Source organism: Halichoerus grypus, chromosome 5 (genome assembly GCF_964656455.1).
Source record: "Halichoerus grypus chromosome 5, mHalGry1.hap1.1, whole genome shotgun sequence".
In the NCBI taxonomy this organism is placed as follows: Eukaryota; Metazoa; Chordata; class Mammalia; order Carnivora; family Phocidae; genus Halichoerus; species Halichoerus grypus.
Window position 1 is genome coordinate 70,408,547 of NC_135716.1, and position 12,931 is coordinate 70,421,477.

Genomic DNA, 12,931 nt, shown 5'->3' on the forward strand with positions numbered 1-12,931 from the left:
TAAATCCAAAATCATAGTTACTAGATTTATCTGTTATCTCTGCCAGAAACATGGGGACTATATAGTTTCATATCTATATCATTAAAATTATTTTCTTTCAGACATGAAGATATTTGTCATGTTTTCTGAAGTATTCTAAAATGATCGGCTCAACAAGTTCCTTTGTAAATAATTTGGCACAGAGATTACACATGTTTTCCACAACATTATAGGAAAAAGAGGCCAAAAGAAGGACCAAAATGGACAGACACCCCATCAAATGGTATCTGCCTTTCTGAGCATCATAAAAAATAAATAAGCCCCTAACCTGACATTTGGAAGGTTGGATTTACAGAAGGTCATATAACCATATCAGCATCATGGAGAGAAAGCCAGAGTTCTTTAATTCTTTAATTCTTCTTTAATTCTAAAGGAGGCTCAGTAACAAATGCTTCCCTGCCCATTTGCTAAAATTTCTTCAATCTCCCATTCTAGTGTCACCGTTTAGGTTCAAGCCATCAGTGTCATTGCAACATCCCCTAACTGTCCTATTGGTTGATTAATTGATGGGTTGAATAAACATTTATATAATCCTTAATATAAGCCCCACATTGTTCTAAGGGTTTTATAAGTGCTGACTCATTTATTTAATCCTCTGAAAGGTGTGGTATACACTATTATTATTCCCATTTTATTGATGAAGATACTGAGCACAGAAAATAACTTTGTCAAGATACCACAGCTAGTAAAGTATCAGAATCAGGCTTCAAAGTGGCTAATCTAGCTTGAATCTATTACTATTTATTAACCACTACTTGTGTTACTTCCAGGCTTCCCTTTCCCTCTCATTGCTTTCCCCCTTCCAATCCATTTCCTATCTGAGACTGGGTTAATCTCTATCTGTTTTGATCATGCATTTATTAAATACACCCGTGTATTTCTGCTTGTACCTGTACAAGTCACCAGAGCCTCAAGAGACTCTCCAAGTCTTCAAGAAACTCACAGCTTAGCAGAGGAGACTGACATCTTGATGAATGGTAGCATGCATGTTACACATTTGATATGCCTGAATCCTATTACTCTATTTCCTTTAGATTTTTGACTCCTGGCATATACATTAAAGAATGGCAAGGGAAATGAAAAATGAGATACAATTTTATTAATCTAGGCAAGCACATCATAACCCCAAAGATGTAGGGATTTTTGTAAACGATGTTGCAGTAAGCAGCTCAAGCCTGAGGCATCTTCAAAATAGATTTTGTCCATCACAGTATAACGCATGCCGAGCAGATATATATAACCCAGGTGCCCACATCTGCAAAGACTACAGGCCTGCTTCGTAGACGTGAGGCAGGAAGAATGAGGATAAAGAGTAGACGCGCATCGTTTTCCAACGTGTCTACTGCTGAGAGGTAGTTGAGTGTCAGATTGACCAAGCTGACCAGCCAGACCTTCTCCTTGGTAAAGGCCTGGAACCACTAGACCTGTCCTATTTATTCTGTGTGTGTTGAAAGCAGAGGAGGTTTTCTCCCTTTTGGGCATGAGAGGAAAGAGAATATGGGTTCTTTCCAGCAGTGGAGTGAGACACACAATCCCAAAGGAGCACTGAGTGCAAAACCACCTGACTCTGACAGAGAAAATCAGACACTTCCCCAAAGAGCAAACTTGTAAGCTAAGACTTGACAAAAATTTAATAAATAAGCCTAAATTTTTACCAATAAGACTATAGAAGAACAACATATTTCTAGCAAACAGAAGCAAGGGAACAAAGCTACACAAGTGGAAAAGAATATGGAGGGTCCAAGAAAATGCCATGGCCAAAGAGGGCTATATTTTCAGGGTAAGACCCCAGGAGATAAGACTAACTGGGAGGTGAGGGTCGGCATGTGAATGAGTTTGAGAAGTGCATTAGGAATCTGGACTGAATCTTAAAAGTCGTTTTCCAAGTATGTACCATGAATTTCTGAAGTTCTGTGGAGGATTTTGAGGTTTCGCAAACATTTTATTCAAATAACATTTAAATTGCATTTCTAAAATATGTGGCCAAAAATGACATATTCTAGAATTTAACCCCCTGAGGATTATCAATATAATAATTACAACCAAGTTTTCTCATTATGGGGTATACCTTTGACTCTTTCTGTGCAATTGTATAACTTCTGAAGAAAAAAAATTGATTAGGAAGTTTGCAGAGTTGTCCTAAGCATGTCTACTTAATTGATATTGGGAAATGCTAAGGTATTGTAAAGCTAGTTTTAGAACTTATGGTAAGATGTGTTTTTATTTTGTACAAGTTTTATATTTATAAATGCTATCTTATGTTTTTGAGGCAAAATAATTATGCATTTCTGCCTAAAACTAGAAAATGTAAAATAATCGAAGGGCTTTTATGTCAAGGAGAAATGACAAATCAACTTTGCTGTCACCTGATCATCCAGCTAGTGTTGGTCATAGTGACAATACAAAATAAAATCAATTTGTTCTGCTTCTACACAAAATCACTCACAGGCAAAAATACTATGATCCTATTCATTTGGTCCTGGGTTTTATCTTTAGTTACATTAAAATATCTCTTACACTCCACCATGTTTTATGCAATGAGTTTTCCAAAAGAGTTTCTATGATTCTTGCTAAGTAATAATATCATTCTGTAATACAGCATAGTGTGCATGGAAATAAAGCTTCAAGCTTCTGTCTGCAGAAATAAATAACTTAATGTTATTTTTAAAAACACAACTTAAAAAATTTGATCATATTCAAATACCTTAAGGTATCACATGTGTTGGAAAAGCTACATTATCAGGATGGAGCTTATTAAACTTTCTGTTACTGATCTTGCACAAATGTCATATGAGTCAGATACTAGAAAATGCAATCTGCTAATTCAATCAAGACAAAAACATTCATTGTTCTTGCTTTGCGTGATATTTTCATAGGGACTTATTATTTTGTGGGATGCTTGACACACATTCAACTGTAGAAAAAAAATCCATAATGTGGTACTGTACTTGGAATTCTTCAGATCTAGCCTGTTGCAGATTAATGATGTTTTCATAGTTTAAATATCTTAATTTCCAAAGAACAAAATGACATATGATGATTTTTTAGTGTAAAGAAAATATGTTTTACATATGTAGTTGCAATTGAATAATATAAAGCAACTGTTAACCTCCAAAATTTCTACATGACCAAAAGAGCTAGAACTCATGAATTACCAAGTGTCTTAGTCAGCTCATGCTGCTGTAACAAAATACCATAGACTAGGGGGTATAAACAACAGACATTTGTTTCTCACAGTTCTGGAGGCTGGAAAACCCAAGATCAAGATGTCAGCAGATTCACTTTCTGGATTGCACATGACCTCCTTCTCGCTGTGTGTTCCCGTGGCCATTCCTCATGCATGCTTGTGGAGGGAGACAGAGATCTCTCTCTCTCTCTTCCTGTTCATATAAGGGCACTGATTCCATCATGAGGGTCCCACCCTTATAATCTAAACCTGATTAACTCCCAGAGCTGCACCTCCAAATACTATCACACTGTGGTTAGGGCTTCAACATATGAATTTTGGAGGGACACAAACATTCAGTCCATAACATAGAAAAGCCACCCAGGCACCCATATGGTCATCTCCAATACAACTCACTGCCCAGTCCATCTCACAGTGATACAATGAGAAAGCAAAAGAAGGGAAAAACTGTTGTTTCCTAGATGTTCCCAAGTGGTTGTTCTACTTTTAATAGGTAGTAATAATGATTAAGATGTTATCTTTCAAAATACATTGTCAATGACACATAAGCTGTCCATTTTGTTAAGGCATGGTCTTTAAATCATGGATCTTTCAATTATTTGTGGTAATTGCAGTAATTTATATGATTTCTATCACTCTATTATTGTTTGTCTTGAGCTAAAGTGCTGATATTAATATTTCAAGGGAAACCAAATCTAGTCACCCTTTATTTTCTAAAACCAAATACCCTTTCTTTAGGGAAAGCAGAGTATCTAAAATTTTATTGTTAGGATGTTTCAGTATTTAAGTGTAACATCCTAATGATAAAGTTTTTCTAAAGGGATTTTTAAAAAGTCTTTTTAAAAATTGCAGTGATAATTGAAAAATGATTTTCTAGGGTTATGGGTTAAAAAAATTGAAATTGCTGCATAGGTAGACTTGGATTAAACATGGGTGGATTAAAAATGGATGATGAATGCTAGGGGCCAGACTTTTCACTGTTGGAGGTGGGATTTACAGAGAAGCAAGAGAGAAATGTGAGAATGAACCATGTGGTACTGCATTAGAATTAGAGACATTAGGATGAGCTTGGGTTCAGTTTATTTCAGATGCAGATAGATGGATTCAGAAAAAAGGAGAGATATTTGTATACACTTCATAGCTCTGTTTGCTAAGAGGGCCTTGAAGCAATCACACTCTTATAGTGTTCTCACCCAGTGCCCAGATCTTGATTTCTAATAATATTTTCAAATAAAGGAATCAGGACTCTTTGGGAAAATGATTCTAGCGCTGGGGCAGCAGATGTACAAGATGACCCTGGAACCTCTTGATATGCCAAAAAGTAAGAAAGTGCTAAAAAACAAAACAGAACAGAACAAGAAAAGAAACCGAAGGATGGGGCATGTCAAGGGAACACACAGGGCCAAACTAAAGTGCTATTAATGGCCAAATTTGAATTTTCAAATGGAAGAGACTCACCAAATGCCAGTTAAAATTATGGCAAAAAGACAGACACGGACGAGGCATAAGCCAGCTGAGTGCTGAACTCCAAAAACAAAGAGAAATCATGTCAAGGTTCTTGAGACGTGAGGACCAACATAGGAAAAGAATAGCTTGTCATCAGATTTCTCCTTTGCAACACTGGAAATCAGAAGACAAGGTTTGTGGAAAGGGACAGTGTCCTTGGAATATTGTGCCTAGCCAAGTGTTTATAAATAAGTAAGGAAGGAGTAAGGGCAATTTCAGATATTTCCAATTCCAAAAGCACATCACTCATCACAATTGGTTCCCCCTCCCCACTCCCACCCCACCCCCCCGCCGGGGCAGAAGGGAAAGGGGGTTGAGGGAGAGTCCAAAATATTATACCCAAATAATAAAAAAATCTCAAAAGGTACTAATAATATCTATAAAACAGGAGTGGGTAAAGAATCGTGTGAAACTTAAGTCAAAATAAATTTTGATAACATGTTTGCAAACTATAAAAGTCTCTGCTAAAAGTAAAGTTTAAAATTATCTAAGAGATTCAATTGCTGACTCCCACCAAAATGCAGAAGAAATATGAGCAGTTAAAGAATAAACAAAATTTACTACTCTTCCTTTCAAGTTTCTAGATCTGTTAAATTATTTAAACCTCAAGATTATAAACTGCTATGTAAAAAGACCTATTCTCATTCATGACTACTTATCTTTGTGATTCAATATTTTTTCTATTCTATACAACCAAAAGTCTGAAATAACTTCTTTCCATGCTGAACTGATACCAGACTTCACTATCATTCCTAGCTGTCTATTTAATATTATCAAAATATATTAAAATTGTTAATATTCTTCAAAACAGTTTCCCTGTTCTTGTGTTCTTGTCTCATAATATAGTATATATTACAAAGTTGAATTTATAAGGTCTATACTACTAAAACAGTGCCTCTTTACTAATTTTAGATGTAGGTGTCTTTTCTTTTAGGGGTTTTCTAATAAATGTTTGAAAGTTGTGACTGTAGATAGATGTTGAGTAGGAAAGTCACATGAACAGAACTGTAGTTTAGAAGAAAATAATTCTGGTGGCAATGGAGTGAACAGCTGGAAGAGGAGAGAAAATATAGGGACATAGTAGGAGACATTTAATATCCTGTTAAGTATTTTGATTATCAGAGCTACAATTTGTTACGCACTTGCTGTGTGCCTGGGATTGTGTGGAGTCCTTCAGGCACACCATCCCGCCTCTGTCATTCTCACAACTAGCCAGGCAGGTGTTATCACCCTCTTGTGAGTAGGCTGCAGTGGGTAAGTGAATTGTCCAATCCAGGCTCTTCATATGCCACGGCGCAGAATTGTTTCCCAGCGATTTCACAGTACTGTGTGTGACTTAAACAAATAGGTAATTCTTTCAGATATGTTATTTACTGCTTATGAAGCACCCTAACACTTAATTCCAGGAAGCAGTGAGTCATTCATAGGTATTTGTGGATAGCTAAAAGAATGCACAAAGATAATCAAATCTCCCAAAATTTCCATGGTGTTTTGGTTATTTTGAACAATAAATATTAACTAACCCGTACGCTTTTTTTTTCTTTTTGTTGTTTCTGTTTGAAATTTGAGTCAAATTATGTTGCAAAACCCACAGTTCAGAAGACTATGGAGGAATTGTCCTTCTCCGTATATTCATAGAGTAGTACTTTCTTCTTAGTAAACTGAAACTTCAAACACACGTTTTGGATTGAAAATTTATCTTAGTTTTTTTGAAGATAGTAAAGTGAAAAAAAAAAAAACCCACACATTTGAATGCAGGAAGCCTTTAAGCATCTCCTCTGCCCTCCCCTCCCCCCATTCTTCCTGTGAAGCATCAGAATAAACATCCCTCGTTTGAACTAAATCACCCACTGTGCGTAGCTGATATCATAAGCACAGACATAGATACCTCATAACCAGAGCTCCCGCACCTTATCAGAACATCCTCATCTGAAACGTGAGGATGCTGGGACCCAGGCTTTTTGCATGTGGTCATATCAATTAGGGGGAAAGAGAAAAAGTGCATGGCGGGAAGAAGGGGGGTTATCCCTGTTTGTTTAGGCTTCACTAGCTTAGGTCTATTAAGGCCTAATTCATTATGTGTGTTACCTGATGGTGAGCAAAGCAGCTGAATGTTGTATTTCTTTGTAATGCTGACATTTCCTTCACACAAGTTAAAATTAAACCTTTTATTAGTTCAGGGAAGGCTGAGGCAGGAAACAATAGAAGCTCAGGGAGAGTAATTATTTCTGTTCCATTGTGTAGGATGTTTGAGCTTTTGATTAGTTGCACTATACAGTACTTAACAGCTAACCAATCTTACCATGATTAACAACACACGAGAAGTTTTTTATCCTAACAGTGTGCTGCACACCCCTGAAATGTTGGCTTTCTAGGTTTCTTGGTGACTTCAATCTTGTTTTAAAAATACCTCTCATTTTCTGGGGTGTTTGAAAACGACCATACTATCAACAGCATGGAGTAGAAAGCAGCAGGCATGGCAAGAGGGGGTCACTATAAAATGGATGCAAAAAGCTGTGGGTTGTACACCATTAAGCATTCTCAGTGTGTTTCTAATGAGCTTATTATGGCCTCACCGAATTACTGTTTCTACTCCAGCCCGGTAAATTACAGTATGCCCAAATTAAATCAGTGGGACTCAATAGAAGCCAGTCTTCATCAGGGTCCACATTTGTAAGAATTAAAAAATCATACTTAATCATATTCAATCATGTCCATTGTCTCCCAAGTATTAGGCTCAATTTCTTCCCCCAAATATTTGGGTCCTAGAGTTGTTTCATGCTCAAAGAGCAATTTTATTTCTTTCCCTATTTTCTACAAGTGCAATTCTTATTCCACGTCTGGTCATTCTAAACCACTTGCAGTGTGAATGCTGAAGATGAATTCCAATTCAATAATCACTATTAAGTAGTAACGGCATCATTATCACATCTGTATACGTTAGTCACTAAATATGTGTGGCTTTCTCTTTGATTTTAAAGTGTTCTAAAAGCTGGGATTTGCTAAATTACATATCATTAGTTAGCAGTGACTTATGTCATTTGGGCTAAAAATGTTTTTTAAAAGCCTTGAGGAGAGACTGCAACACGTGTCATCTGCTGTGTGAATGAACAGAAATGTTGTATAGATAAAATAAGCCACGCCACATAGATCAGCTTTCTAGAATAAAAAATAAAATGCTACCAAGGTTTGAAGTGGGAGAAATAAAATTTACAGAAAAATGGGATAATCACTGCTTTTTTATTATTTCACGTAACTATTATGTCAGGTAATTTCTACTTACAACACTTCTTGTCTAAGGGTTAAAGAAACATCACATGAGCACTTGAGAGGAATGTGTATTCTGCTGTTGTTGGATAGAATATTCTGTATATACCTGTTAGGTCCACTTGGTTTATAATGTTGTTCAAATGCACTGTTTCTTTATTGATTCTTAATCTGGATGATCTATCCATTGTTGAGGGTGAAGTATTAAAGTCCCCAACTATTATTGTATTATTGTTTATTTTTCCTTTTGGCTCTGTTAGTTTTTGCTTTATAACTTAAGTGCTCCAATGTTGGGCACAAAAATACTTACAAGGGTTATGTCTTCATGATGTATTGATTTCAAGCTATACCATAAAGCCATAGTCATCAAAACAGTGTGGTATTGGCATGAAAAAAGAGAAATAGACCAGTGGAGCAGAATTCAGAGCCCAGAAATAAACTCAAGCATAAACGTTCAACTAATATTTGACTAGGGAGCCAAGAATACTCTATGGAGAAGAAACAGTCTTTTTAGTAAATGGTGCTGGGAAAATTGGAGATTCACATGTAAAAGAATGAAACTGAACCCAGATCTTGCACCACTCATAAAAACTTACTCAAAATGAAGTAAAGAATTAAATGTAAGACCTGAAACCATGAAAAGAAGAAAACATAGGAATAAAGGTCCTTGACATGGGTCTTGGTAATAAATTTTTGGATACCATAACTAAAGCACAAGCAACAAAATAAAAAATAAATGAGTGGGGCTATATTAAACTAAAAAGCTCCTGCACAACAAAAGAGAGCTCAACAAAGTGATAAGCTAACCTATGGAATGGGAAAAGAATTGCAAAACATAGTATCTGATAAGGGGTTAATATACAAAATATATACAGAACTCATACAACTCAATGGCAAAAAACAAACATACATGCAACCCAATTAAAAGATGGGCAAAGGATCTTGAAGAGACATTTCTCCCAAAAAAAGATGTACAAAAGGCCAACAGACACATGAAATGATGCTAAACATCACAGTCATCAGGGAAATGTAAATTAAAACCGCAATAAGACATCACCTCAAGCCTGTTAGAATGGCCAAGAGATAACAAATGGTGGCAAGGATATGGAGAAAAGGGAACCCTTGTGCCCTGTTGATGGGAATGTAAATTGGTGCAGCCACTGTGGAAAATAGTATGGAGATTCCTCAAAAACTTAAAAATAGAACTACCCTCTGATCAGCAATTCCACTTCAGGGAATATTATCCAAAGACAATGACAAAAATACTAACTGGAAAAGATATCTGCACCCCCATGTTCATAGCAGCATTATTCATAATAGCCAAGACATGGAAACAACCCAAGTATCCACTGATGGATGAACGGATAAAGTTATGGTATATATATAAATATATATTTATATGCACAGTGGAATACTATTCAGCCACAAAAAATGAGAAATCCTACCATTTGCAACAACATGAAGGGAACTTGAAGACACCATGCCAAGTGAGATGAGTCAGAAAGAGAAGACAAATACTGTATGATTTCCATTTTATGTGGAATCTAGAAACAAAACAAAACAAAAACCCTAAAGTCATGGAAAAAGAGCTCAAACCTGTGGTTACCAGAGACAGAGGATGGGGGACAGGGAATGGGAGGAAGGTGATCAAAAGGTACAAATTTCCAGCTAGGAAATAAGGACTAGCAGGGCACCTGGGTGGCTCAGCCAGTTAAGCATCTGCCTTAGGCTCAGGTCATGATCCCCGAGTCCTGGAATCAAGCCCCAAGTTGGGCTCCCCACTCAGTGGGGAGTCTGCCTCTCACTCTCTGTCTGCCCCTCCCCCTGTTCGTGCTCTCTCTCTCTTCTTTCTCAAACAAATATATAAAATCTTAAAAAAAAGAAAGAAAGAAAGAAGAACTAGGGATGTAATGTAAACCATGATGACTAGAGCTAACAGTGCTGTTTGATATACAGGGAGGTTGTTAAGAGAGTAAATCCTAAGAGTGCTCATCACAAGGAGAAAATGTTTTTCCTTTTTCCTTTTTATTTTTATTGTATCTATACACGAGAAGATGAATGTTAGCTGAACCTATTGTGGTAATCATTTCACAACATACGTAAATCAAACCATTGTGCTGTATGCCTTCAACTTACACAGTGATGTATGTCAATTGTTTCTCAATAAAACTGAAACAAAAAACAGAGATATTTCCCATTGCATTACAGATAATAAAAGGCTGAGCCAGAATTAATACCCAGAAAGAAACAAACAAATAAACAAACAAACATTAAACAATTCAGTTTCACTGTCTTTCTTTTGTAATTCTCATTGGTTTGGGCTACAAAGGAAGAAAAAAAAAAAAAAACGCCCCAAAGAGTATTTAAATGGAATTGACTCGCAGTTTCCATTCTCTAAAACCAGACAGCATAATCCCTGCCCATTAGTGTATTAATTGGTTATCACGTTATTGGTGGAGGGTCAAATTAGGCTATTTAATTTATAGTAGGAAATAAAATTCCTCCCTCCTTTTCCACAGAATCCAGCCATCATCCTGCCCAGCCTCTCCCCATCTGGCTCAAAGCACTCTCTGCTTTTCACAGAGAGCAGCTTAACAACAGGACTTTATACAGTTATAAATAAATAATCCAGGTTCTCATTCCTAAAATGGAACGCAAAGCACAGAGCTGGTTTAGAAGTTGGCATCGTGTGTCCTGCGTATGTGAAGCATCAGCGTTGATTAGCACAGACAGGAGATCGGAAAACCATGAAGCACTTTTGAAACCTTGATAGGAAGTGACTCTCTCTGGATGCAGATTTATTGATACTGACAACGTTGTTTTTTTCTCAATTTTTTAAAAAAGTGAAAGTACCTTGTACATGGAAAAATACAGAAACCAAATGAATAATGAAAAAACAACAGCTCGGTAGAACTAAATGTCCTAGAGCCTGAAAGAACATGTGTGTGTGGTTGGAGGGTGGGGAGAGAGAAAAAGGAAGAGAAAAAAAAAGAAAGGGGGGCAGTAGGCAGGAAGGAAGGAAAGGTTAAATACAAAATGCTTTCAGCAGAGTTTTAAAAAAATAAATATCCTATATAATTTCCAAACGTTTGCAAAACTCCAGTCCTTGGGCTCATCTACTCCTTTAAAAGGAAAGGCCTACGATATTCAGCAACATTAGCCTGAAACCTGGAATCTTGGGAAACACCATCTCACAGTGTATACTCGTATACAGCCAAGGAAAGAGATCGATGTAAAAGTGAATCCCCTCCAAAAAAGCAAGAGAGATAGTAAAAAAAAGAAAAGGGAAAAAAATAGCCTTAAAACACATGGCAATCATCTCAAATGTCAGTCTCTTGATTATTATTATTTTTTTGTTTTTGGTTAAGAAAATAGAGAGAGCTTTTACCAAGCCTTTCCGAATTTATTTGTGGTTAAGTCAAAAATTGCGGTCACTGAATGGCTGAATTACAAGAAAATCCCAGGACTGTAATTCAATCTTCCTCAATATCGTCAGACTACTCACACCACAGGGGAAAGAGCTAGAAATCACACTCAACGTTGGAAGTGAGGATATTTAGTGCAGGGCAGAGAGGCTGTTCTGTTCCATTCCAGGGCTGTGTTCTCAGAGGAGGATACAAACCTTTATCCTCTGTCCAAGGTCCAAGATAGTAAGGTAGCTCTCACATCTGGGAGTGCTCTTTCTGGACCATGTTCCAGACTCCTTAAATAGGCTGTCTGTGCCAGACAAGGTTTTCCTTCGTGCTTTATGACTGTTCTGTCTCAGTAAACACACTCAGAACAAGCAGTCCTTCAACTACATCCTTCCCTTGGGATCAAGTTAACCCCATCCTAATCAGTGCAGTAGACAGTGTAGACCCTTAAAGGAGCTAAACACTGTCTTGGAACCACCATGTTTAATCCAAAGTATGAAACCAAAATCAGGGGCAGGTGGAGGGCCACTCAGTCACTGCAGAAAATATGACACTGCTGGTTGGAGTCTTTGACCCAAGAATGGCCATGGCCATCTGCATAGTACAATCCTTAAGGACAAAGAAACAGGTAAAAAAAAAATGTGGATATGAGAAACATGATCGAAGTACACCATTTCCTGTTCTTCTCCCCCAGCATGTGTGAAATTTCCTTTGGAATTTCTCATGGGTGTAGATTGAGTTCCCTGCACAATATTGATGATCACTTCCATGGCCTCTCATGGAATGTGAGGTTGCCATGGGAGGGAGTATACCACTTACAAAAACTTCAGGCGATCATAAATAGTATTCATCAGGATGTCATCAAAATATTGGAATGGCGAAGGAATAACAATGTAGAAGACAAACAGTATTTTCTGAAAAATGAAAACTCAGTGCAATGAAAAGGGCTTAGCAGTTCCTGCCAAAGACACACATTGAGAAGTGCTATGAGACTTTTGAAGGTATAGTACTTGTTAAACTTGTTATACCTACTGTAACATTTGGGTGAGTTATTGGTCTGAAGCTATGCCTGGACAAGGAGAGAGACTGTAGTTTAATTCATGGTCCAGAGTATCCAGGAAACTGCTTTCCATATGTGAAAGAGGAAACAAGCTGGTGGACATACAAGCCAGGGGACTCTGGTGGCCTGCCCTCCTCACTCACGGCATCTTGATCAGATCCTGAGCTCACTGCCAGGGCCGACATTGTTCTTATTGGAACCTGAACATTCTAAGAGTCTAAGAGCCAGCCAGGCCTTCATTCTTGGGTTCTGCAATGCTTATGCAGTTTAACCCCTTTAGTACCAATAGAAAGCATTCACAGACTTGGTGGGGACAACAGCTTAGACACAGAGAGACAGGGGCACTGATGGATTGGGTACCATAGTAATGACAGGGGGCTAAGCCTAGATTTTACAAAATGGGAAACCAAAAGATCCCATGATGCCTGTCTACCTCATCCTTCCACCTCCCACTGAAGC

General features: G+C 37.4%; 1 pseudogene; it reads right to left on the reverse strand.

Annotated features, from left to right (window-relative positions):
• LOC118522378 (ragulator complex protein LAMTOR1 pseudogene) overlaps positions 1–12,657 on the reverse strand; it is a 30,947-nt pseudogene extending 18,290 nt beyond the window's left edge.
• Positions 12,658–12,931: the final 274 nt, after the last annotated feature.